We start from the raw sequence: 26,022 nt of genomic DNA on the forward strand, positions 1-26,022 counted from the left end.
CAATCCGGCAGTGTAAATAAAGGGGCTATTTCGGGTGAATTTGAGTGAATTTTGGCCTTATTTTTTACATGAACTACTTTAAAAATTAGACCAATATGTAATTGTACGAAATAAATGGTCCTTGAAACGTGAGAGGAGTGGATTTCCATTATTTTCCCCAATATATTTTCTTAATAGACTTTGGAATGATTATGGATTACTAACATTGAAACAATATTATAAAGCAATGTCACATATGTTACATATTAGCAGTGGCTGCTCGTCAGCGGGAACTGTGGAACTGCAGCACCCCTTATAGATTTCATAATATATATGCACAAAATTATGAATACATACGTGAATATGAAAAATTAAGTATAGATTATCAATAATCCTTTAAAAATGATTACCATTCTCTTGTTTTTGTAAAAAAAAAATAATTGAAACAATAGGTGGAACTGCTGGTGCTCAGCAGTTCTTATTTTGCTATAGCAGGGTGATAATGTAGCCAGCTCGCACGTAAGGGTGACAGGAGCACTACCCTCTCGAGCAGTGTTAGCCTAGCTGTTGGAGGACGTAGGTGTGATTTGAAATTCGTCAATAGCCTAATCAATGTGTAGTATTAGTGATAGTGATCAAATCAGTGACGATACTATATAATGTAATGCAGAATAATCAACTCAGTGGTGAGTTGCAATAAATGGGAAAAAATGATAATCACAATAATTTCAATGATACTAAAATTCAAAATAGCTTTCGGCAGCGATTCTACTGCCTTCCCCAGTGAGAGAGAATGAGAGAGATAGTGTGTATGTGTATGCATGCGTCTGTGTTTTAGGTGGGTGTTCTTTAGTCCTTTTGTTTTATATACGCCCATGTTATTTTATTTTACTGTCATGCTCAGTTTTGTACTATTTTAATGATTTTGCTTTCGAGTTTATATTCTTTTTAAAGGTTTAATGATTTTTATTTTGCTACGCCTAGTTTAAATAAAATGAATATTTTTATGTAACCTCATATTCTCAATTTTTCGTCAGTCCGTCCGCCAGTCTCTCCGCTGCCGAAAGTTACTGCTTTGAATTTTAGTATTTTAATACTTTTTCAGTTTTGTTTTCTGTTTTCTAATTTTATTAGGGTAATCATCCATTAGTAATCAGTCATAGCCCAAGAAAAACAGAACTTAAAGAAATTAAGTTTTCGGCATTGTATATAGTGCCATATAAAACAATGCCATATATATACGTACTATATAATGCGTGTTTTTATGCAGTTAATATCAAGGAATTGAAAACAAAAATTATGTAACAGCAGCCCTATGAATGATAGCCAGGAGCCGCCACTGCATATTAGGTCCGAATATGAAGGTCCGAATAAGCCTGGATAAAGGTCCGAATGAGCCAGTGCGTGGTCCGAATCAGCCTGGTCCTAATCAGCCAAGGTCCGAATAAGCCTGTTCCCCAAATGAAGCTATTCGTGTATGATTTTTCGTATGCAGATGATGGTGACTGTGATGTTTATGAGCCATTTCGGGTAAAAGATCTTGGCGATAGCTTGTTATTGAGCAAGGCAGTGTTATGATAGGTGAGGATAAAGAGGAAGAAGTGATATTAAAGAGAGGGGGAAGGGAGAGGGTAGATGGAAGGTTATTGGGCCTAGTGTGGAAAGAAAGAGAACATGGCATTATTACGAGTAGGTATAGCTAGTAACACTAAAGCAACAGATGACGAGTAAAAATGGAGGAGAAACGGGATGTGACGATCCAACCCCTTGAAGCACTACAGCCCCCGTGCATGTGGGTACCTAGGGAGCTACCTCCCATTGGTTTTGAAGCCAGTGCCAGTACCACCAGCAGCAGGATGTAGGCTTATTCGGACCTTGGCTGATTCGGACGGTGGCTGATTCGAACCTTAATCTTGGCTGATTCGGACCATTTGCTAGGCTGATTCGGACCCTTGCTAATAATTTTACATTATAGCAATGGGTATTTCTATATAAGCATTCGTATCGTTCGTCCCCGCGAATACGAAAGCCACCAGGGATTGGGCGTCAAATTTATTTCGCCAGTGTTTAGTAACGAGCCCCTGGGGGTTAATTACAGTCGTCCGAATAAACATTACTTAAAATTCTTGTCAGGAGGTAAGACTGCATGGAAAAAATCGGCCAATCATATTAAGGTCCGATTAAGCCTGGATAAGGTCCGAATGAGCCAGTAAACTGGTCCGAATCAGCTGGATAAAGTCGAATCAGCTAGGTCCGAATCAGCCTAGGTCCGAATCTGCCTGGTCCGAATCAGCCTGTTCCCCAGCAGCAGTGGTTTCCACCAGCGGATCTTTCTGTTGACGAGGCTGAACACTTGGTACAACGGGGAAAGAAAAATGGTTGGCAGATTAGAAACAGGGAATGCTAATGTTGCTCAAAGGCACTAGAATCTTGGCCTACCTTCCAAAGTTTCGTTAAGAAGTCTTGTACCAAGAAAACTGCTCCAGCCAAGATGAGGAGTTTAAGGTGATCTGTAAGGCGTACTGGTCAATTGAAAGTCTATAACATGTACAGAGGAAGGGATCTAATACTGGAAAAGTAAGAAAGGGTGGGTACTTATTTACTTTCAAGGGCAAGGAAATAATACCGCAAGGCTGCCTTCCTCTCCATTCATGGAAAAATTGTCTGGGGGCGTAAAAGTACTAAAGGATCTCAGGGACTAAAATCCCCAACACATGGAAAATGACACCATGCAGACATATAACTTTCAGTTGGTCTAGGCATTGCACCCATAAACACACTCTGAAATGGCAACGTCTACAGTCTTACATCATATCAGAGTAATGTCTGTAAAATACTGCGAATGGAAGGATGGTAACCAGTTCGATATCGTCGTAGTGATGTTAAGTTATAACAGCAAGATTTTTCATTCGTGATTATAACATCGGTTTCGCTTCGTGAGGGAGAGGTACCTGCAATAAATGTCAGCGGCTCACGAAAGTACTTGTTGATCGGATGCTGGCTACATGAGATTTCTCCTGCTGCCTTGAACAAGAACAAAAGGCGCAGATTGAAATGATCTTTTAGCTTGCTACGTCAATGATGAATGCCAAATTCTCAAACTAATACCACTATGGACTGATAGCAGACCAATGAAGTCCTCGTCTTCCTAGCAGTGCAATACGAATGCAAATTGGGGCGTAGTTTTTCCAATAATGCCCCCCACTAAGAATCTCTTAACGTCTTGGTGAGTAAAACAAAAATTTTGCCATTATCCATTTTTTTCATGGCGTTTTATTCATTAATGATTCTCTATGCATTTTCCACAAATACTTGTCAGGATTGTTATTAACTTTCTTCATGCTTATTTTTGTATATCAGGTATGTATCATAAGTATTTTGGAAGTTTTCTGTGTAATTTCCTTTTTTTTTTATTAAACACATATTATTTAATGCATATTGCCGTTTGATAACTGTATGTGACTGTTTTTTCAATATTTTATGATTGCCGGGAATTTTTGCATTTGTGGAACTTCAGAGAACTATCTGCATAACTGGTTACTTGGAGTTTACTTACTACTCGTTACTTATCTACTTTTTATTTTGCATTCAAAATCAGTAATGATTTATAACTAATAATGAATACAGGACCGTCATTTCAAAATGGGCTCCTCACTGTGAATATCCTGGCGACTAGCAAGGAAAGTTTGTGCTATTTAGCCTGTGTAACTGTGACTTCAATTATTTTTTCTTATTATTATTATCTTCTGTAGTTGGCATATATGTTATGTATATATAAAAATATGTATATATATATATCTATGTATATATAGAATATATACTATGTATAATGTTGTATAAAACTATCCTAGGACTGGCCAGCGGTTCAGTTGCTCCCTTGATGCGGTCACGTTAAGGTGTGTCGCACGCCTCCGGAAAAATGCTGCCAGACGTACGATCCACGGCTACCTTAACCTTAGATAAAATAAAAACTACAGAGGATCGAAGGCTGAAATTTGCTATGTTTGATGACTGGAGGTGGACGATCAGCATACCAATTTTGCAGCCCTCTAGCCTCAGTAGTTTTTAAGATATGAGGGCTGATGGACAGACAAAACCTTCACAATAGTTGTATGTTAGAACGGTCTACGTTTTTTTATGAAGAGTAATCTTAAGTTTAATTCGAAACAAATGACATGAGAGAGAGAGAGTTCATTTTCCATTTTTTTTTAAATACACTTAAGAATGCCAGGAGGCTCATACGTTTTTTTTTCTGAAAGTCAGAGTTAAAATGAACTTTTCCTACTAAAGTGACTGGATATTAAATAATTTTGAGATGCTAAATGATATAGACATCTTCAATAGAGTTGTTATTCAGGAAAATTACTGAAGTAAATTAACAACAGCTTTACACAAAGTTTTAGAAGTGTTGTCCAATCAGAACTTATATTCATATATATATATATACCTATATATATATATATATATATATATATATATATATATATATATATATATATATATATATATATATATATATGCGACCGCGCGCGCGCTGTGTGTGTGTGTATGCGTACACTTCCTAGAATATAATAATGTATGGAAACCTTTATGTTCTGATACACAAAATTTTAAAACTGTGTGTGATACTTGAGTCCCACAAGAAGACAATACTTCTATTTATTCTCCCATAATGTTCAGTTATGCCAGCCGCCAACAACGAAGTAGTGATAATATAAAGGAATCCATTGTTCAACTTATCAGATTCTTTTCAATGGAGCACATACATTCCTTGTGAACCAGACCATATGATTCTCAATTATGTCACTACAGTACTTCAGAGTCATTGATTGGCACACGTACACATATATGTATGTATACACACACACACACATATATATATATATATATATATATATATATATATATTATATATATATATATGTAGATAGATGGATATATGTGTGTTTCTGGTTCGTATATATTAATTCTGTCATTGATTCTTGATTTCAAAGGTAGTCATTTCGTCATTTCGATCTTACATATGTCCCAACATATTAATGGCTACTTTTAAATAGCACTTGAAAACAACATTGCTTTTCAGATTTGTGTGAATCTGTAAATATATCAGTTATAGAACGGAAATAACGTAAGAAAAGGGAAGAAATAGAAAACTATGTCACTCGACTTGTGCAATTTTCGCATCTCCTCCCCCCCCCCCCTCTCTCTCTCTCTCTCTCTCTCTCTCTCTCTCTCTCTCTCTCCCAACTACAATTATACAAAATAAATCATTTCATATGTACAAAATTAAAATCTCTCTCTCTCTCTCTCTCTCTCTCTCTCTCTCTCTCTCTCTCTCTCTCTCTCCAACAGATACATACCTTTCATTAAATGTACAAAATGAAAATCTCTCTCTCTCTCTCTCTTTATTTATTTATTTATTTCTGTTGTATTAGGGATAATTTTATTGTCGGTTAGGCCAATTTATACCTGTTCTGTTCTCCACCTCGTGAGTTGATTATATTCTGAATCTGTGCATTTGTGACTTGCAGATTCTTATTCTAATAACAGTGAATCAGATGTTGGGTGACACTGAAGAGTTTTAGATATTCACGCGTCGTGTTTTGTCTATTGGAACTTACAGAACAATTCCCTGGTGTTCAGGATGTTTATCTGCGCTTAATTCTTCAGTGTAAATTCCGGGTGATGTGTTAGCTAGAAAAGAAATATATTTCTTAAATATACTCGTTCTCTAGTTTTTTGTATTTTTTTAATTTTTTTTTTTCATTTTTTTTATTTAGGTTTCAAAGGTCGATAGTAGTCAGTTGTTGTTATGGGATAAATATTTCGCAAAAGTGTCACTTACAACGCTCTAACTTTTCATGTTCAGTGTATTTCAGTGAATTACTTCGAGATGTGTGTTTTTAATTTTTCAGTAAAAGAAAACTATTGAGATGTCCATTTGTGTGTCCGTCCGCACTTTTTCTGTCCGCCCTCAGATCTTAAAAATTACTGAGGCTAGAGGGCTGCAAACTGGTATGTTGATCACCCACCTTCCAATCATCAAACATACCAAATTGCAGCCTTCTAGCCTCAGTAGTTTTGATTCTATCTAAGGTTAAAGTTAGCCATGATCGTGCGTCTTGCACCGCTATAGGTGCCAAAAACACAAGCTAACCGGAAGCAAGATAAATTGCACTGCTGAGCCATTAAGTCATTTTATTTACTTAGACATCAGAGCTAAGGTGACAGGAAGTTGACCACTTGACTAATCTTAATTATCTTATACGTACTTCTCAAAATTGGCATAAAATAAAAAAAATATAGTTCAAAGATATGATAGCCAACGCCAACACGAACCTTTAAAACGCAAAAAAACGCAAAAAATTAGCACTTGACGATAACGTAGGCGAGAAACCCAGTAGGTTTGTGATTACTCACTATAGTAAGGTACACTGAACTTTCAAGGTGCAGTCGCAATGGGACGTTTTTTTTTTTCAATTTGGAGCCAGAATTTAGAAAAAAAAGAATAAAAAAACAGAAGCCGGTAGTTTTGGCAAAAACGAGGATGCTCGTGTTTATCATAAGAAGAGACTTTCTTGTCCTGCAAGTTCCCATTTGACAACGATATCATGGGATCTTCCTACTAGATAGTGAGCCCTTCTTAGAGTGACACCCCCCCCCCCCCCCCCCCCCCCACCTCTCCCAAGGGTTTTCGGAGGTCATTATCTAGGACTAATATTCCTCCTTGGGGGTCATTATCTTTATAATATTGACAGTCTTTTGTGGATGCAAATTGGATTACATCCCATGGCGGTCACTATCTAAGAAGGACCCATCATATAATGTGTAACAGCATAATAGAATAATGATTAGACTAGTTAATGCTAGTAGCGCTGTATTATGTAAAATGTTCTAGGAAAAAATATGTGAAAAGCTACAAATCATCGGCAGAAGCTAGCCCTGTAGAATGAAAGCTACCGCTGTTGTAGCAAAAAAAAAAAAAAAATGCTAATTTTCTGTTCATAAAATGGAAAGGTTTAAGTATATTGTTAATTCACATAATTGACTGCTTTCTGAAGTATGAAAAAAAAAATACATGCTTTTATATGAACGAATTCGGTCCATGCGACAACATCACAAGATGCCGACAAAAACCTACCCAGCATAAGCCGTCTTCAGAGAGAGAGAGAGAGAGAGAGAGAGATTGAGATGAGAGAGAGAGGGAGAGAGGAGAGAGAGAGAACACCTGACAAACTCCCATAAATTTCACAACGAGGAGGCAACGCATTTTTCTCAACGGTGCAATCTATTTGGTCTATTATATAAAACATTGTATGAATTAAACATCATATATTCACAATAGTTAGAAATGGTAGTGCATTATATCATTTATTACTCAAAATTTCCTGTATTTACGTTATATTGATAAATATGCAGATGATAATGATCACAAATTTAAGAAGTTAATTGATTTTTTCTGTTATATAATACTTTTATTTATTAAACATTCATTGTATTTCCATTATTTAGACATATGTATATGATACATTATTTCCTTTATTAAACATTTACGGTATTTACGTTATATTTATAAATATGCCGAGGATAATGATTACAAATTGATGTAAGAAGTCGTAAGACAGGGATTGAATTTCCCTAAAAAATTTAATTATAATAAATATTTCAATTAATTAAGCATTCACTGTACTTACATTATATTTATAACTATACAGATGATAATGATCACAAATTTATGTAAGAAGTAGTATTGCAGGGATTGAATTTCCATAGGAAATATAGTATCTATTTTGGTCCAGTGTTCCCTTTCTTATACAAGAAATATGGAAGAATCAACTTGACCCGAATCCTCTTTGACTACTTTCCGAGAAAATATGACGTCATTTCCGCTCTCCAGTTACCGCCATGATATATATATATAGTGTTACCACGTCCCCAGTCACTTCAGTTTTACAGCAATGCCCAAGGCGCGTGTGTCGGTCGCTCTAATTGGGGCACTTTGTGCCATTTTTGGCACAGCTTCGGGATTTTTAGCCACGCCCCTGAATGCCAGTGACCCGGATCTGGTGCATATTCTGTGTCCGGACGAAGTGAGTTTTAAGAAGTTACTTTACTTACTTTACTTTATCTTCCCGCCACTGGCCAGTGGCATAAGGCTGATACAGTTCCTCTCCATCTGCCTCTATCCCGAGCCATTTCCCCGTGCGCCTCAGTGGCATGATCGGTTGGTCTTGGCCTGCCCCACCTCGGTGGTCGCGAGTTCGATTCTCGGCCATTCCATTGAGGGGTCAGAGATGTGTATTTCTGGTGATAGAAGTTCACTCTCGACGTGGTTTCGGAAATCACGTCAAGCCGTTGGTCCCGTTGATGAATAACCACTGGTTCCACACAACGTAAAAACACCATACAAACAAACAAGTCATTTCCCTCGCTTCCTCTGGGTCCTGGATTTCATCTTCAAGCCCTCTGACAATTATGTCTATCCACCTCGTTCATGGCCTACCCAGCGGTCTTCTTCTTATCTGCACTGCTCTCAATGCTTCCCTGGGGTCTTGTATTCCCATACATCCTCTCAACATGTCCAAACCATTTCAGCCTTCCCCTCTTCATCCTGATACTGAATGGCCTTTGCCTCAATCTCATCCTGATGTTATCCAGGGAAAGGGATAAAATATTAATATTATCATAAATTTAGTCTCGTCGAAATGTTCGAACAAAAATATCTAAGGAGAAACGAATCCACAGTTATGAAACTGTATAATTATTATTTTGAAATAAAAGTGTACAGACAGCGCTCGAGAATCTGCACGATTCTCCTTTTTCGAGAATGTTTATAGTTTTAATTTTCAAACGTATTTATACTGTTACATGATTCGGAGTTGTTTCTCCAGTTTTAAGAAGAATTATTCCAATTGTCTAATTTATTATAATACCGACTGACTGCTCTTGACACTTCATATGGAGGGTCCATCTTTAGCATATAAGAATACTGGAACGGCCTCTAGCTAACTATTCACAATATCTATATACCTCTAGCTAACTATTCACAATATCTATATTAGCGTCTCAGTGGCGTGATCGGTATGGTCTTGACCTGCCACCTCGGTGGCCGCGAATTTGATTCTTGGGCATTCCATTGAGGGGTTAGAGATGTGTATCTCTGGTGATAGAAGTTCACTCTCTACGTGGTTCGGAAGTCACGCAAAGCCGTTGATCCCGTTGCTGAATAACCACTGGTTCCATGCAACGTAAAAACACCACACAAACAAACAAACAATATCTATATTACTCAGAAGTTATTATACATGTGATTATAATCACAAATTAATTTAGGAAGTCTTAATGTGCTTAATCTGTTTTTCATCATCATCATCATCATCATCATCATCAGCCATTGCTAGTCCACTGCAGGACAAAGGCCTCAGACAAGACCTTCCACTCCCTTCTGTTTATGGTCTTTCTGTGCTAGTCTATAACCACAAATTTTCTGAGCTCGTCAATCCATCATCTTGCAATGTCTAGGGACTCATTCTGTTATACTTTTTATCCATTCTAATTATCTGGTGTTCTCATTATATGTCCTGCCCCACGTCCATTTCTTTTTCTTCGTTGTTAGAATATCATCTACTTTAGTTTGCTCACGTATCCATGTTGCTCCTTTTCTTAGAATATCCTCTACTTTAGTTTGCTCACGTATCCAGTTGCTCTTTTTCTGTCTCTTAGTGTTATTACCCTTCATTATTCTTTCCATAGCTCTTTGATATAAATACTTTTTTGACGACCTCTACCTAGCCAGCACCCGGAAAGGACACAAAATAAAATTTTATGAGTGACAGACGATTCTACTCAAACTTGAAAAGCGAAGACCTGTCACTTGAAAGAAAAATGTTACAAGTGTGGTATGTTTTATAGATCTAAGTGAAGAGCTTTTAAACAGTTTTTTCAAGCTATGCTGGATTATTCAGTAAATTCATCTCCACCGGGTAGGGGGTGGGGTCGGCTAATACCGTCAGTACACCTTTCGCAATGCACTGTAAGCATTACTGACATCACTAACGTTGTTGGCAGCTGCCATCTTTAAGTATTTTATAACCACTTTTCATTTCAGGATACCAAAGGAATCACCAGGGACCACAAATGGATCACGAGAGAAGCCATCCGGCGGAACCTTCGCCAGTTCTTCATCGACTACCCGCCGGCGGATAAACCGGAATTCGTCGTTCCGGAATCGCCTCCTTAACCGAACTCTACCACGCATACTACGGTTCTTCGGCTAGTCCGGCCAGGTTCATCCGGGCGGTCAACACCATAGCGGAGTCGAACGTCCATGCGGATTCGTCCACAACTCTGAGGTAAAGAAAACGGGAAATTCAATCATGACTATATCCACGTAAAATCTTTTCTGAATAATCGTTTATATATTGATTTGATGAGTATATAGTCATTCATAGGCTATAACACATTCACACATGGAAGTAGGGCCGTCAGTGCAAAATGTCATGCGAGAACCTATTAGATTATGATATATATATATATATATATATATATATATATATATATATATATATATATATATATGTGTGTGTGTGTGTGTGTGTGTGTGTGTGTATATGTACAGTAGTCAATTTTTATTTTCAGATATAATCCCAGCATTCAGGCGGATGCTGAAATCTTCGACGAATATTCGTACTCTATGTCAGATCGATATCCACAGGTAAGGAGTGCGAATATTTTTTATTTCATTGAACGAATAGTAAGTAGCATACGTAAAACATATACGGCTTCATTTTCAATGCGTTTTCATTTAAGTCAAAGAAAATATAAGCGTTTGTATTTTCAGCAGTATGATAAAACGGCATGTAACAATTTTTTTTACAAAAGTTTTTTTTCTCTTCTTAAAGCCCTGTGAAAAGATAGTAATAGGAAGTAGATTAAAATGGAAATAAACTATATATGTTCATTTATCATTTGCTATGCAAATTTACTTTCGATGGAGTAAATTTGACTGCCTGTTGCAGTGAAAGAATGTTATCTCTTAGAACACCACCACAAATGGGAGTAGAATATGGCATACAAATAGCCAAAGTATAATGAGTAATTAGTTTGGCTTCCAGACTATTAATTTCTTTAATGATATTCAGAAATGATTATGAGAATCCCTAAGTAATGACCAGACTACAGTATGATTGTAAAAAAAATCCACAGTGGATATTACCTTAAATTAACCATTTTGGTGACTCAAAAGTTAGGCAGCAAAATTTCCTGATGTTCAAGCTCGAATCATTCTATACGTATATGGTAGTCATTGTTCAGCATCTCCCCTCTCCATCAGTGGTGGTGTTCCTAAAGGTCATATTCTTTCACCGAGATTTTCTTCTCATTTTTTTATTATTGACAGTCTCCATTATACCTGATTTCTGATGCATTTTTCTCCATCTGTCAGCTCTTGTCTCAAAATCATGACGATTTCTGTAAATTTAATCACTTTTGCGGTTTTTTTTTCAGATTTTAACAGCAATCTTGGTCGACGAGGCCTTCCCAGCCGCCCGCTCCCTCCTGGGCGTCACCCTCCACTCGCTCCAGAAATTCTACGCCCACTCCACCTGGGTAGAGCAGGGAAACACCGACATCGTTCCAGATCTGGGGCTTCCAGGATTCTCTGGATTTGACGATCCTGCTCAACCTGATGAGGACGTCTGCACGCCTTGTCCTTCTGCTCAAGTGAGATTTTTTTCAGTGGATTAATTTTTGGAGTATCTTCATTTGATTATGTTGATCAGTAATATGTTCCGTTAGTTACGCTCCTGTTTTTGCAAAGGAGAGTAATTTTGGTTGTAGTGTTTTGACAGAAAGAGTAGACGTAGAAGTAGTTTCTATTGACTTAATAATAGTTACAGGGGTAGTAATAAAAATGATTTGTTGCAGTTACAGAATTTTTTTTCACGTTTTTGTTCATAATGGTAAGATAAAGATAATGTTTTCTTTATTACTCCTCATCGACTACTGCTACTGCTACTGCTGACAATATCCATCAGAAACATACCTAATAATTCCTGCCAATATGTCATATTTTTTTATCTGAATCTTTCCCCCCCACCCCCAGGGGGAGTGCAGAGGCAACGTTGTATCAGGAGCTGGTCTCACCACCGGATACTATACTTATGTGGATGCGCTAGCCACAGATTACTTGGTGCCCAAACCAACTACAGGTGAGCGTGATTTTCAAGGAGGGTATTGGATTCCTAGAACAATTTCTGTAAACTTGGTGACAGACCAATTCCTGTAGAATTTGTTGAGTAGACCAATTTCTGTAGAACTTGGCGAGTAGACCAATTCCTGTAGAAGTTGGTGAGCAGACCAATACTTGTAGAACTTGGTGGGTAGACCAATTTCTGTAGAACTTGGCGAGTAGACCAATTCCTGTAGAAGTTGGTGAGCAGACCAATTTATGTAGAACTTGGTGGTAGACCAATTTCTGTAGAACTTGGCGAGTAGACCAATTCCTGTTGAAGTTGGTGAGCAGACCAATTTCTGTAGAACTTGGTGGGTAGGCCAATTTCTGTAGAACTTGGTGAGAAGACCAATTTCTGTAGAGCCTCATGAGTAAACCGATTTCTGTAGAACTTGTTTAGTAGATCAATTTCTGTAGAACTTGGGTGAGTAGACCAATTTCTGTAGAACTTGGTGAGTAGACCCAATTTCTGTAGAGCCTGATGAGTAGACGATTTCTGTAGAATTTGTTGAGTAGACCAATTTCTGTAGAACTTGGGGTGAGTAGATCCATTTCTGTAGAGCCTGATGAGTAGACCTATTTCTGTAGAATTTGTTGAGGAGACCAATTTCTGTAGAACTCGGTGAGTAGATCAATTTCTGTAGATCCTGATAAGTAGACCGATTTCTGTAGAACTTGGTGAGTTAGACTAAGAGTTTGTCAATAAGTAATTGGGGTCTCTCTGGCCAATTGATTGTCGTTCCTTTTAATGTACCTCCTTTCGTATTCTCTTTCTTCCATCTACTTTCCACCCTCTCCTAACAATTGACTCATAGTGCAACTGCGAGGTTTTCTTCCTGTTACACCTTTCAAATCTTTTACTGTCAGTTTCCTTTTCAGCTTCTATGCCCCTCCTAAGGTCCCAGTTTCTTGCCCCACTTGGCCGACAAATTCTGTATTCAATTGAATTCAATTCATAAAACCTCTTTTCCAAAAAGTCAATTTAAGTATTCAGAAAACGCAGTTAATATTCCAGATATTATTCCGATCCCTGACTGGATCCAAGGATCACAGCCTCTGTTATATAAACTCACGGAAGATAAATAAAAAAAAAAAAACCTTTCCACCCTTCATTTTTTCGTCAGGAGGCAAATGCAGCCCACGGAGGTGTCCTTGACGACACAGACAGGGGAAGCTCCCGCTAGGAGGCATCAACAAGGACACGGCTTCGCCCTGTTTCTCGCCTCACTATTACCATCCACGCCGAGGCTGCGGAATTAGCTGTCAAGGTGAGTTATGGCGCCCAACTGCTCTGCCTCTCTATTTTCAGTATCTTAAGCATTGAATGACCCCCCCCAAAAAAAAAAAAAAAAACACAAAAAAAAAAAAAAAAAAAAAAAAAAAACCACATTGCTGAGCTGGACAGCCTGAATCTCATTAAACCAACTGTAACTTTTACTAATTAAGATGAACTCATTACTAACAGACTGGGGAAACCTCACTCATCCGTTTTCCATAATTCCAGGCAACCGACCATTACCTCAAAGTCATCCTGGATGCCGTCGACGTCGACCAGTACCGGAAACTCTTCGACCTCTACCACGGGTCGGCTCTTTCCATCGTCATGGACACCACAGGTTCCATGGGCGACGAGATGAATGCAGTCAAGAAGCAAGTCCACCAGATAGTGGAAAGTGCCTCTGCCAGTCTCTACGTCTTGGTACCTTTTAATGACCCAGGTAAGATATATATATATATAATATATATATATATATATATATATATATATATATATATATATATATATATAGTATCTATATATATATATATATATTATATATATATATATATATATATATATATATATGTGCGAAACGTTTTTGTAATAAACCATGACTTTTTTATGTGTTTGATGGACCCTGCTGATTGCCGATATACTATATATATATATAATATATTATATTGATTATACGCTATATATATATATATATATAATATAATATATATTATATATAAAACAGGGCATCATTTAAACAGGATGGTATCTAATGGAGATTTGTGTTTAAAAGTTACAAGCTTTCAAGGACTTTCTGTCCTCATCGTTAGCTACCATCATGTTTAAATGAGGTCTTGTTATTGATTGTATTAAGCATAGAAAAAGTTGTGCAAGGGATCAAGTTTATTTATATAAATAATAATTATTTGTATGTATACTTTATTTGTGAAAAGTAAATGAATATGTAAATGTATGCATGTGTATGTGCGTTTCTGTATATTTGGTTATATGAAACTTTGTTTGCATATGCATACAAACATACAGAGTCTGAAACCAAACATTCCTACCTGTCAGGTTGGTCAAAAGAGACTTTAGAGTAAACTCGTTAGAGTTTTGAGGTCAGTACTCAATTTATAAAGCTTATTTATCTATACAGGCGGGCTCACACCTTTACCTTTTTCTTCTGTCCTTTCCTCAGTTACTGGCAACTCTAGAATATGAGATGAGTAATCCGATAACTATTTCTTCTGTAAGTAATAATTTTGTTTCTGCATCACAGCGGTCGGGCCAGTCACGAAGACAGACGACGAAAGGCATTCTTGGCTGCCGTGGATGCCCTGTATCCCACGGAGGAGGAAGTGACTACAGTGAGATGTTCTGGAGCGGAGTACAGGTAAGAATCACAACTCAGAAGAATAACTATCACGAGTAATGACTTGGTAATACAGTCTATCAAATCCATATGCGTTACCAGACTAAGCGTGTCTAACCTAATGAAGAGCTTGTTGAAAACTAAGTCAGTGACAGTTGAATACAAGTCAGTGGCATGTTGAATACAGTTTGGTGACATGTTGAATACAAGTCAGTGAGATGTTGAATACAAGTCAGTGACATGTTGAATACAAGTTGGTGGCATGGTGAATCCACCAGTCTGTGACATGTTGAATACAAGTCATTAACTTGCTAAGGGTTCTAAATCAGTGCTTCATACGATTCTCCAGCATCTATGAGAATTCGTCTGCACTAACTGTCGTTGAACTTGTTATCAACTTTTTTGTGATATGTATGCAATAGTGTTCTGACATGTGTTTATGGCATGCTTACTGTAGTGTGGATGAACCCTAACTGATATCACTTTACTTGCTTTCCTAAGTAATAACTAATTCATTTAAATTCTTTTCTTGTTAAAATTCCGCAGCTAGCGCTTACTAATACTCCGGAATACGGAACCATATTCTGTTTCACCGATGCCACGCAAGGACGGTGAACTGATGGATGGCGACATCGCCATGGCTCAAGAGAAGAACACGAAGGTGAGTCTGGAGAAACTTCATTTCCTAAGTATTCAACTGACAGAGTTAAGCCTCATCATGAATCAATGTGAACTGAGAATGTAAGTTCAGCTTTACAATACAAAGGGGTTACCTGTTATGAAAATAAACAGTACAGACAGAAAATATAATATAAAGTAGGAGAGGTCCGTAAACTGCACAATTAGACATGTTAAGAAAACACGTACAAAACGTCCATCTTTAATCTTTTATGTCAGATTTAGAAAGATCTCATTCGATAGAGAAAACTCCTTACAAAATCATCATCAGCAAACTTATATCATAAGATTATTAGCGAGTTATGCTCTACTTTAATGGCCTATCACCCCCATAACACAAATCCATTAATGTTGTACTACCTGTATACACTGACAAAAGTAATCACTGTACTAGTAGTACGTTATCCTAGAGAATCGTAATTTTGAAATGAAATACTTCTTACTCTTATTCGACATAGCTGGAAAGATAAGAATACATTCTTATTTTCCTCTTTAAAAGGAGTAGAACTTGGTAAGGTCCTGATGCCTTCCATATTTACTATTCTTAGTTTTCTGTAAAAGAAAACTATTGTGCCAGTTTGTTAGTCTGTCCGCCCACAGATCTTAAAAACTACTGAGGCTAAAGGCCTGCAAATTGGAATGCTGATCATCCACCCTCCAATCATCAAAAAACATACCAAATTGCAACCCTCTAGCATCTGTAGTTTTTATTTGATTTAAGAGTAAAGTTAGCCGTAATCGTACTTCTGGCAGCGATATAGGTACCAGAAACAGGCCACTACCGGATCATGGCAGAGGCTACCAATGGACAGAAAAACTTTATTTTTATTTACTTTTTTTTTTTTTTTTTTTCAAATCCACAGGTAACTGTGGTGTTCAGCATCAATAACAACGAAGTGAGCAACAAAGTGACATCCATTGAAGATTTTCACACTCTCTGTGATTTAACCGGAGGTCTCTTCATCCCGATGGAGAAATTCGACATTGAGGAGATAACTCCGCTTCTCGACGACAGCGTTGAAAGCTCAGAGGTATTTGATTCAAATTTATATAGATGTTTGGCACTATGCCAAGCACTGGGGTAACTAAGGCCATTCAGCGCTGAAACTGAAATTGACAGTAAGAGGTTTGAAAGGGGTTGCGGGAGGAAAACCTCAAAGCAGTTGCACTATGAAACAATTGTTAGGAGAGGGTGGACAGCAAGATGGAAGAAAGAGAATATGGATGGAGGTACAGTAAAAGGGATGGAAATAGTTGCAGCTAGGGACCGAAAGGGCACTGCAATGAACCTTAAGTAGGCCTACGTTGCACCGAATGAGGTGCACTGACGGACTACCCTCCTACGGGGAGCTCTGAGGTAGATACTAGAGGAACTGTTTTTACCTATCGTTATCAAAGGAACTTTTTTTTTTCTTTCATTTGAATATTTTTCGTTATTTTTTATTACCTTATTTACTACGCGCAACACGTTCTTCAAATCTGTTTTCAAGGTTACACAGTGATTTGGATTACAAAACACGCTTAAAAGTTCATTACAGTCATGGTGTTATGCAACAAAATTACACTACTGAAATGTTTACAAGTCAGAATTAGTCCAATTTCCACCTTTAATTCTAAGGTTCAGAGTAAAATTGCTGTTTCCTAGAGACCTTATTGCATTCAAATTATGAATATTATCCTGATCCAATTCAAAAGTGTAGGGAAATTATAATGCTCACATATTTTCTCTTATAATTTAGTTGTGCTTGTATAGCTATTCACTTTTCGACAGAAATAAGGGATTGAAAAATCATGTTATATATGGACCCAAGAAAGAATGTGTCAAAGCATCTATTTAGAAAAGAAAGCCGTATTGTGAAATGTAAAGATTTTCATAAAAGCGATTAGCCGAGGCTACATTGGTAGTAAGAGATTTCAAGCTGGGTTGTGTTTTTTTTCTGATAGATTTCTTTGTTATAATTTTAACTAATCTGACGTTCGTTTCCGTCAAAACTGGTTCGTTAACTCCCGTCAACATCTATTGTATATTTATAAGAATAACAGATCACAGTTGCAGTCCAATATCGTACTAAACCTTTGTATTATAAGAATAACAGACCACAGTTGGAGTCCAGAATACCAATATCGTACTACTACTTTGGACTAAACCACAAAACTTATATAGTAAAATTGTCATGCATTGTCCACCAACCTTCCTGAGGAGTTTCAAGAACGTTCGACTTAGATTTTAAGGAAATTTGTTTTGCTGAAATACAGTCAGGTAATATCATTATAGGAATCTTCCTTAGGAAGAAATTCATTAATGTTTCATCGAATCGGCACTATACCTTTCAAACTTGAAAGAGTTATACGAGACAAATTCCGTAACCTTCGGAAACATTCTACCACCAGGTTGACATCAACATCATGAAGGAGATTTCGTCTGCCAAAAGCATCAACATCCCCATTGACGACTCCATATTCGATTTCAAGATCCAGGTCGTGGGTCAGCCCTCCTCCTGCGTCCTGCGAGATCGCTCCGGTAAGTGACACAAAAAGGAAACCTGTTTTTGATATTTGAATGAGACACTTGGACCATATGTCTATTTGTAATTTTTCACAAAGGAATTCTGTCTTTCCTGAAAAAAGTTCTTTAGTCGTTTTTATCTTGAAGAATGAAGAGCAAAAAGGTTTTTTAGTTGTTGGGAAACGTCGAGGGGCAGTTTTCGTTTATTTTTTCGGTAATTTTTAAAAGAATGTCTCAAAATACTTTGGTGACATTCAGTATATCAGATTTTCATTCGTTCTTGAAATTACTAATCCTTGTTTAGCTTTATTTCACCGATCTCAAGTTTTTCCTCCCTGAGTATCCTAACGGCCTTTTAATTTTTCGAGTCTATTATTTGACCACTGGGAGTATGGGATGTTGTAATACAGTAGAGTTTTTTTTAGCTAAAACATTGATATTAATGATATAATCTACTTTCAACAATTAAGATCAAATAAGGTGATCAACGAGTTTCAACCTCAGTTCCTTATATGCTTTTAATTAATCAAGTGCTTATAATGCTAGCCTTGTTTTATATGTATGTATATATGTATGAATGTATATAAACATACAGCAGCTTTACTGCTGTGTGCAATTAACTCTTCAAATAGGAAATAATTACACCACTTGAAATGGGTAGACCGTGATAGTCGCTTCCTCTCTCTGTCTCTGTCTGTATGTCTGTCTGTCTGTCTATCTCATATCCTAAATACCTTACCAAAAGGCAAAGAATACGACATCATGGACGAGGCAGCAATGAGAGCGGAACCGAACGTGGAAGTCATCTCGTATTCCAGCACCATCCGCGCGCTGCGCTGGAACAGCCCAGTGGCCGGCGCATGGAACCTGGACCTGGAACCACTGATTGAGACTCTGAGCGTCGACATCCAAGGCAATTCAACCCTCAGCTGGCTAGGAGGGTTCGCCCTTCTGGATCCTTCGCCCCCTCATCCTCATTATATGGACGTCGAAGGGCGTCCTCTCATGGGTAAGTATAGGATCAGGAGGCCTTGAGTAGGTTCGTAGACCCGTGTTAGGTAACTTGGTATAGGTTTCTCGTAAGGCCAGTTCTTACTTTCCATCCTCTTCCGAAAATGATTTCGCAGTGCGACTGCGAAGTTTTCCTTCTGTTACACCCTTAAAGCCGTTTTACTGTCATTTTCCGTGTCAGCGCTGGAATGGCCTCGTAGGCCCAGTGCTTGCTCCTGGCCTAAATTCTGCATTCTATTCTATTCCATAACTGCTGAAACATATAAAGTAGCCCCCCCCATGGAAATACATGCGCATCCCATAACTGCTGAATCACAACATTTCCACATTTTCATCATCTTCTGATGCCTACGTAGGTTCATCAGCAGTGTGTCGTTACCCTCTACACATACACATTTCACCACTTGTTCTCCGTAGTGTTGTGGTGCCATCAGTACACCTCATTCAGTGTATTGTATGCACTTGAGGTTCTTTGCAGCGTGCCTTCGGCCCCTAGCTGCAGTCCCTTTCATTCCTTTTACAGCCCCTCCATTCATATTTTTTTTCTTCCATCTTGCTCTCCACCCTCTCCTAACAATTGATTCATTGTGCAACTACGATATTTTCCTCTTGTTACATCTTTCAAATTTTTACTGTCAATTTACGTTTCAGCGCTGAATGGCCTCTGGTCCCCGCGCTAGCATTTGGCCAAAATTCTATAATCAGTACAATTCAGTTCAACCACTCTTATATATTAGTTCTCATGACTTTCAAAGCTGTCAGATTTTACAAACTTTTCTCCAACGCTAAAATCCTCCAGCCTCTCCTTTTGTTCCTAAACACCTTGACACGTAAGTCCACCTTTTCACCAAGGGTACTACCCATTTGAGAGAACATGTATAATTTTCAATTACTCCCTATGTTAGGCATTGTGTGTTGAAATTATGTTTGCCATTAAAATGATGGTGTTTTTAGAAGAGCTGCTGTTGCTAAATAAGAAAAAATGTATGACATTTTTTTAAAATGTTCTGCTGCGATGTATCTGTTCCATAATTTCCTTCTTTTCTTACAGACACTATTTACTATATCGACGTCAACCTGGTTGGATACATTGAAAGTAAAGTGAAAGACATCGATCGTATTGACTATGTCAGCATAGTAAGTATTAGATCATTGTTATTAGTATTGTCGAATGTGTAATGATTATTTTAGTGGTTCTGATAAAAATAATTCCCCTTTTTGCCTTTTCAATTTTGTACAGACAGATATTTGGTATCTTATTGTATTTGGTGTTTTTCAAACAATTTATTTTTTTTCCATAAAAATAATATTGCTTCATTTAATTTTTTAGTTTCTTTTTGTCCTCAGAAGCTTTGCATTGCAAACTTTATTATTTCACTACAAGAAATTGAGAAACTACAAAGGACGCTTTTGTCATTCCTTGGAATAATCTCTACTTTTATTTACGTATATTATTTAACATTTCTCCTAATTTTTGTTTTAGTTGGGTTTGCACAAAACTACTCAATTTTAATCGTCTCTCACAGAAAGGTGACGTCTTGAGAACGATCGACTATTCTGGTGAGATCGATGACGAATTCTACGTCAGGAGCGAACCTCTCCCTGAGGAACCCTTCTACGTCCTGCTGCATGGACACGTCATCTCAGGTACTGTGTGGCTGATTTTAATAGACGTATCTTACATATACACTTATATATAGACAAATACTCCTGCATGCACAATCTTACATAGAGTTGGCACTGTAGAGGGTTAGTGGTGTCGGTTACTTAAGTTCTTTACAGCGTGCCTTCGGCTCCTAGCTACAACCCCTTTTGTTCCTTTTACTCTACCTCCATTCATATTCCATTCTTCCTTCTTACTTTCCACCCTCTCTTTAACAGCTAATTCATAGTGCAACTGCAAGGCTTTTCCTGCTGTTACACCTTTCAAACCTTTTACTGTCAATTTCTGTTTCAGCGATGGATGACATCGTAGGTCACAGTTCTTGACCTTTGGCCTAAATTCTATATTCAATTCAATTCAGTACATAGAGCTGATGAATGCAATAGTTTATTTGCGATTAACAAACTGACCGTATACAGGAAAAGGAAACTTGGAGAGTTGAATCACCCACCAGCAAAGGTATAGCAGATATTCACAGTAAATTTTTGCCGATTTCTTTACGACAAACGACTTTCCACAGGCAACGCATTCTGTCGCTTGATGTCTGTGTTGATAACTCCTGTCCAGGCCAGCGTAGAAGTGGCTTCAACGACCAAGGAGCTCTCGGCCAGGCCAGGCGACAAGGCCACAGGGAGATTCATCGTTACCAACTACGGTTTAGAGTCGGACTTCACGATCACCGCCACTGATGACAAGCACTTCATTACTCTGTTACACCTAGGTAGGTCATCAGAACCTCGGTTTTAAACATTTGTTACAAAAGTGGTCTTCCAGTTTGATTGATACAAAATAAAATTTGTTCATGAAACTTACCTGTCAGATATATATATAGCTGTATTTTCTGAAGTCCGACAGAATTTAAAAAAAAAACTTCCGACACACGCAGTGGTCGGCCAGGTGGTTAGTACCCATTCCCGCCGCTGGGAGGCGGGTATCAGGAACCATTCCCATTTTCTATTCATAATTTTTCTGTCGCCGGTGCTGAAAACACCTGTTTTTCAGTACCTCCGTCTTAGGATTTTGGAAACTTCATTGCCGCTAAGTATCCTAATTGTCTTTTGATTCATTTACTTGGATTTGTGGCTAGGCATACGCTATCTTAAATTGATTTGAATTTGATTCATTTTTGCATAAGATATCTGAATCTAGTTAGGCTAGTTTCAGAGGGTGTTGTCTGCAAAGATAGGGTGTGGCTACCGAAAGCTTCGGTAGATCCGCACTTGGTATGCACGAGGGGTGGGTGGTCTTGCTTCTTTGTTGAGATTTGCCATGTAAGGAGTGTGAGACTTTGTCTATTCCGTAAGGAAGACGTATGATTCGTATGTACGCAATAATCAGTAAACATGTCTAATTCCCGTAAGGAAAAAGTATGATTCGTATGTACGCAATTAATCAGTAAACAAAAGTCAGGGTAGTGAACCTGCTAACCTTCCTGTAGACTTTATTTTGCCTAACCCTATAGTATGGCCTACGGGTTATGAATATGTCTGCGAGAGGTGATCGCTCTCCTTCATTGTTGTGAAGAGTGCTACTTCTGTTATTGTTACTCCTAACCGTGTAGTGTTGCCTTCGGGCCCTAAAACAGTGTCTGTAGAGGTTATTGCCCTTTTCTCTTATACTCTTTCGTTTCGTAACTTAGAATCGAAAGTGCTTGCTTTAGAGAGCAATAGTGAAGTGGCTAAGTGCAGTGACAGTGCCCCTTGTGTAGTGGAGGGTGCGTCAGATCGGCCTTATAACGCCTCTAGGTCTAGACCTCTGTCGGACTCCCAGGACCACAGGGAGAGAGGGCATGTCGAAAGCCGAAGGAGGGTTACGAGGAACCCCCACCGATCTGGCGTGCCTTCGGCAGTTTCTGATGAAAAAACAAATCCCCAGACTGCCAAAGTTCGTGCACGTGCACGAATCCTGAAGTATTGCTTCTCGTCCTCCGAGGCGTCCTCCCCGCGCAAGGGTTGGAGCTCTCGGAAGGACTCGCGCCCTCTAAGAAGCTTTAGAGAAGAGGACGCTTCACGTCCTCTCTCTCGTCAGGAGGGAATGTCAGATCTGCCCCATAACGCCTCTAGGCCTGGACCTCTGTCGGACTCCCAGGACTTAGGGAGAGGGCATGTCGAAAGCCGTAGGAGGGTTACGGGGAAAACCCACATTCGCTCTGGCGTCCCTTCGGTAGGACCTGTTGACGTTTCCCAGGCTGCGAAGATCGTGCACGTGCACGAATCTCGAAGGACTCGCGCCCTCTAAATAGAAGCTTTATAGAAGAGGACGCTTCACGTCCCCTCACTCTCTCGTTATGCGTTTCAGTGAGAAGTAAGAAGGCGAACGTCGCCTGAATCACGTGTAACGTCTTTCCACCGAGAAATATGAAAAAGAAGGCAGTTTCTCTCGCTTGTTTTGACGCCGGTCAGGAGCGTGACGATTTTCTGCACGCTTCTTTTGACGCTCGGCTTGAACGGGACGCTCGGATGGACGCCAGTGGACGCCGAGCGTCCTCGCCAGTGGACGCCGAGCCGGCGCCAGGACGCCGAGCGTCCTCGCAAATGGACGCCGAGCGTCCTCGCAAATGGACGCCGAGCGCGCGCCAGCGCACACCAGGTTTGTCTCCTGGCTGAACGTTTCTGTTGAACTCTTCAGACTTCAAGCTCTTGTTTAAGTTTTGAGCCTCAAGAATGTGAAGTAAGCAGTGCTTCGGAGGAAGCTTAAAGTGAACAGACAACTTCGTCTTCGAAACCCAGCAAGACCTCGGTTTCGTGAATTCAAGAAGTCTCTGTCAATATTATATTGCTTTTCGCAAAGGTGGATGGAGTTAAGGAAAGCTCAAGGGAAGATCTCGTTTGTTCATGAAACTTACCTGTCAGATATATATATAGCTGTATTCTCTGAAGTCCCGACAGAATTTCTAAAACTTACGACACACGTAGTGGGAGTAGGGTGGTTAGTACCCATTCCCACCCGCCGCTGGGAGGCGGGTATCAGGAACCATTCCCATTTTCTATCAGATTTCTTCTGTCGCTGGTGTTGTAAACATCTGTTTACAGCACCTCCGCCTCAGGATTTTGGAAAACTTTATTTGCTTGAGTATCCTCTTGACTTTTTGGTTATTTGTTATTGGATCGATAGCTTGGCATACGTGACTTTGGATTGTTTTTGATTTTGGCTTGGTTTTTTCCTTAAATATGTCAGGTTCTAGTTCGGCTAGTGCAGAGTGTGTATGAAAGACGAATGCAAGGTGAGGTTACAAAAGCTTTGGTGGATCCTCACAGTGTGTAAAGGTTGTATGGGGCAAGTGTGTAGGTATGATTTTCGCTGCACGGAGTGTGAAAGCTTGAATGATGCTCAATGGAAGACTTATGAATCCTATGTAAATAATTAGAGCGTGATAGGATCAGGAGGTCTTCCTCCAGGAGTTAAATCGGGTAGTTAGGACAGGGTAATAATGTAACCCTTCTAACCCAACCCTTCTTTAGATTTTGTGACTCCTAACCCCGTAGTGTTGCCTTCGGGCCCTCAAGTGGTGTCTGCGGAGGGTAATGCCCTTTCGCTTATTTTAGATTCTTTGAAAACTCTGGAATCTAAGGTTCTAGCCCTTGAAAACAGGGAAAAGTGCTAAGTGTGAGTGATAGTGCCCCCAGTGAAGTGGAGGGGCGTCAGATCGGCCCTATAGCGCCTCTAGGCTGGGACCTCTGCCGGACTCCCAGGACTCAGGGAGAGGGCATGTCGAAGGCTGAAGGAGGGTTACGGGGATTCCCCCACCGATCTGACGTCCCTTCAGCAGTACCTGTTGACGCTTCCCAGGCTGCTAAGGAGCATGCTCGAGCACGTGTCCTAAAGGATTGTTTCTCGTCTTCCGACGCGTCTCCCCGCGCAAGGGGTGGGAATCCTCGTTCGGATTCGCGACCGTTGAAGAGGACGTTTCAAGATCAGGACGCTTCACGTCATGCTTTGTCGGATTGGCATTCTTCTCCGGAAAGCGTGTCCTTTCCGCCCCAGAAGAAGGCTAAGTCGTCTTCCGATGAGGACGTCTTTGAGCGCCCCAGTCGCTCTAGAGCTAAGGCTGTTCTGGGGAGAAGGAAGAAGGCGTCCCCTCGCCCCTCACCTTCTCGCAGGCATGGCTCTTCTCCTCGTATAGATCTTCGCAGACGGAGGTGATCCTTGCTATGCAGCGACAACTGGATGCTTTACTTAAGCAGAAGGAAACGGTTTCTGGCCGTAAGAAGGATGATAGACTTCCGATCAAGAGGTCAAGACAGTCTTCTCCGCCTGCTCGTCTTTCGTCCCCGTTTCATGGTATTTCGGCGTCTAGACTTCGTTCTCCCCAGCGTTTGTCTAGAGGTGGAAGTAAACGTCAGGAGAGAGAGAGGTTTCTCCAGTCTGCCCTCTCTTCTCGACGTGAGGACGCTCGGCTTTCTGACATCGACGTCTGATGAAGATGCCTTTTAGTTTCTGACGGACGGAATTTGGAACGCACCGCCCTCCGCTTCGTCATGCTTGTGTTGACGTGCATCGGGACGCTCGTCAAGTGTCAATTCCTGTATCTTCGCGGGACGATCGTAGAGACGCTTTCGAGGGATGCTAGGAGGGACGCTCCGCTCATCGCTTCTTTGGACGCTTCGTTTGGGACGCTCACTTGGACGCTGATTTGGACGCTTCATTGGACGCTCGGAGGGACGCTAGGTTTGACGCTCCGATGGACGCTAATAGACATCGTCGTAAGAGCGTCTTGGACGCGAGTACGGAAGTTCGCTCTCGATCGGACGTTATTCCCGAGTCTTTAGATGACGCTACACGTCTTCCTTAATTCTACTTCGCGGTCTACTCAAGTTGTGATTGCTGCTCCTGTATCGGCTAACGATTCTGTTAAGGATACGTTACCCTCTTCTTCTCGTCATCGGTCTGATAGGAGACTTGGAGTGAAAGGTCTTCTTCCTCTTTCTTCGGAGTTTAACTCGGGTAAGGAAGAAGGGGAATTGAGCTGTTCTTCGGAGGAGGTGGACGAAGAACAACCCTCGTCGTCGTCGTCTTCAGACTATCAAGTTTTGGCTCGGCTGCTCCGTGATTCTTTTGGAGATACCTTCCTTCCTGCTGCTCCGCTTCTCCTCCATCGCAGTTTTCGTGTCGCAAAGCTAAGAAGACACCAGGGTTTGTTAAGATGAAAACGTCTTTGTCTACCAAGAGGGCTTTCCGGAAAGTTACACTTGGATGGAGACTAGGAAAGCTAAAGGAAGCACCACTTTCACCCTGCCTCCGTCTAGGCTTAGCGGTAAGGCAGGGATGTGGTATGAAAACCGGTGAGGAGTTAGGTTTGAAGGTTCCGACGTCAGCACAGGGAGAT

The 26,022-nt window shown here is 39.8% G+C and overlaps 1 pseudogene; it reads left to right on the forward strand.

Annotated features, from left to right (window-relative positions):
• Positions 1-1,371: 1,371 nt before the first annotated feature.
• Positions 1,372-24,300, forward strand: LOC135209534 (von Willebrand factor A domain-containing protein 7-like; annotated as a pseudogene).
• Positions 24,301-26,022: the final 1,722 nt, after the last annotated feature.

This window comes from Macrobrachium nipponense, chromosome 38, assembly GCF_015104395.2.
Source record: "Macrobrachium nipponense isolate FS-2020 chromosome 38, ASM1510439v2, whole genome shotgun sequence".
Lineage (NCBI taxonomy): Eukaryota > Metazoa > Arthropoda > Malacostraca > Decapoda > Palaemonidae > Macrobrachium > Macrobrachium nipponense.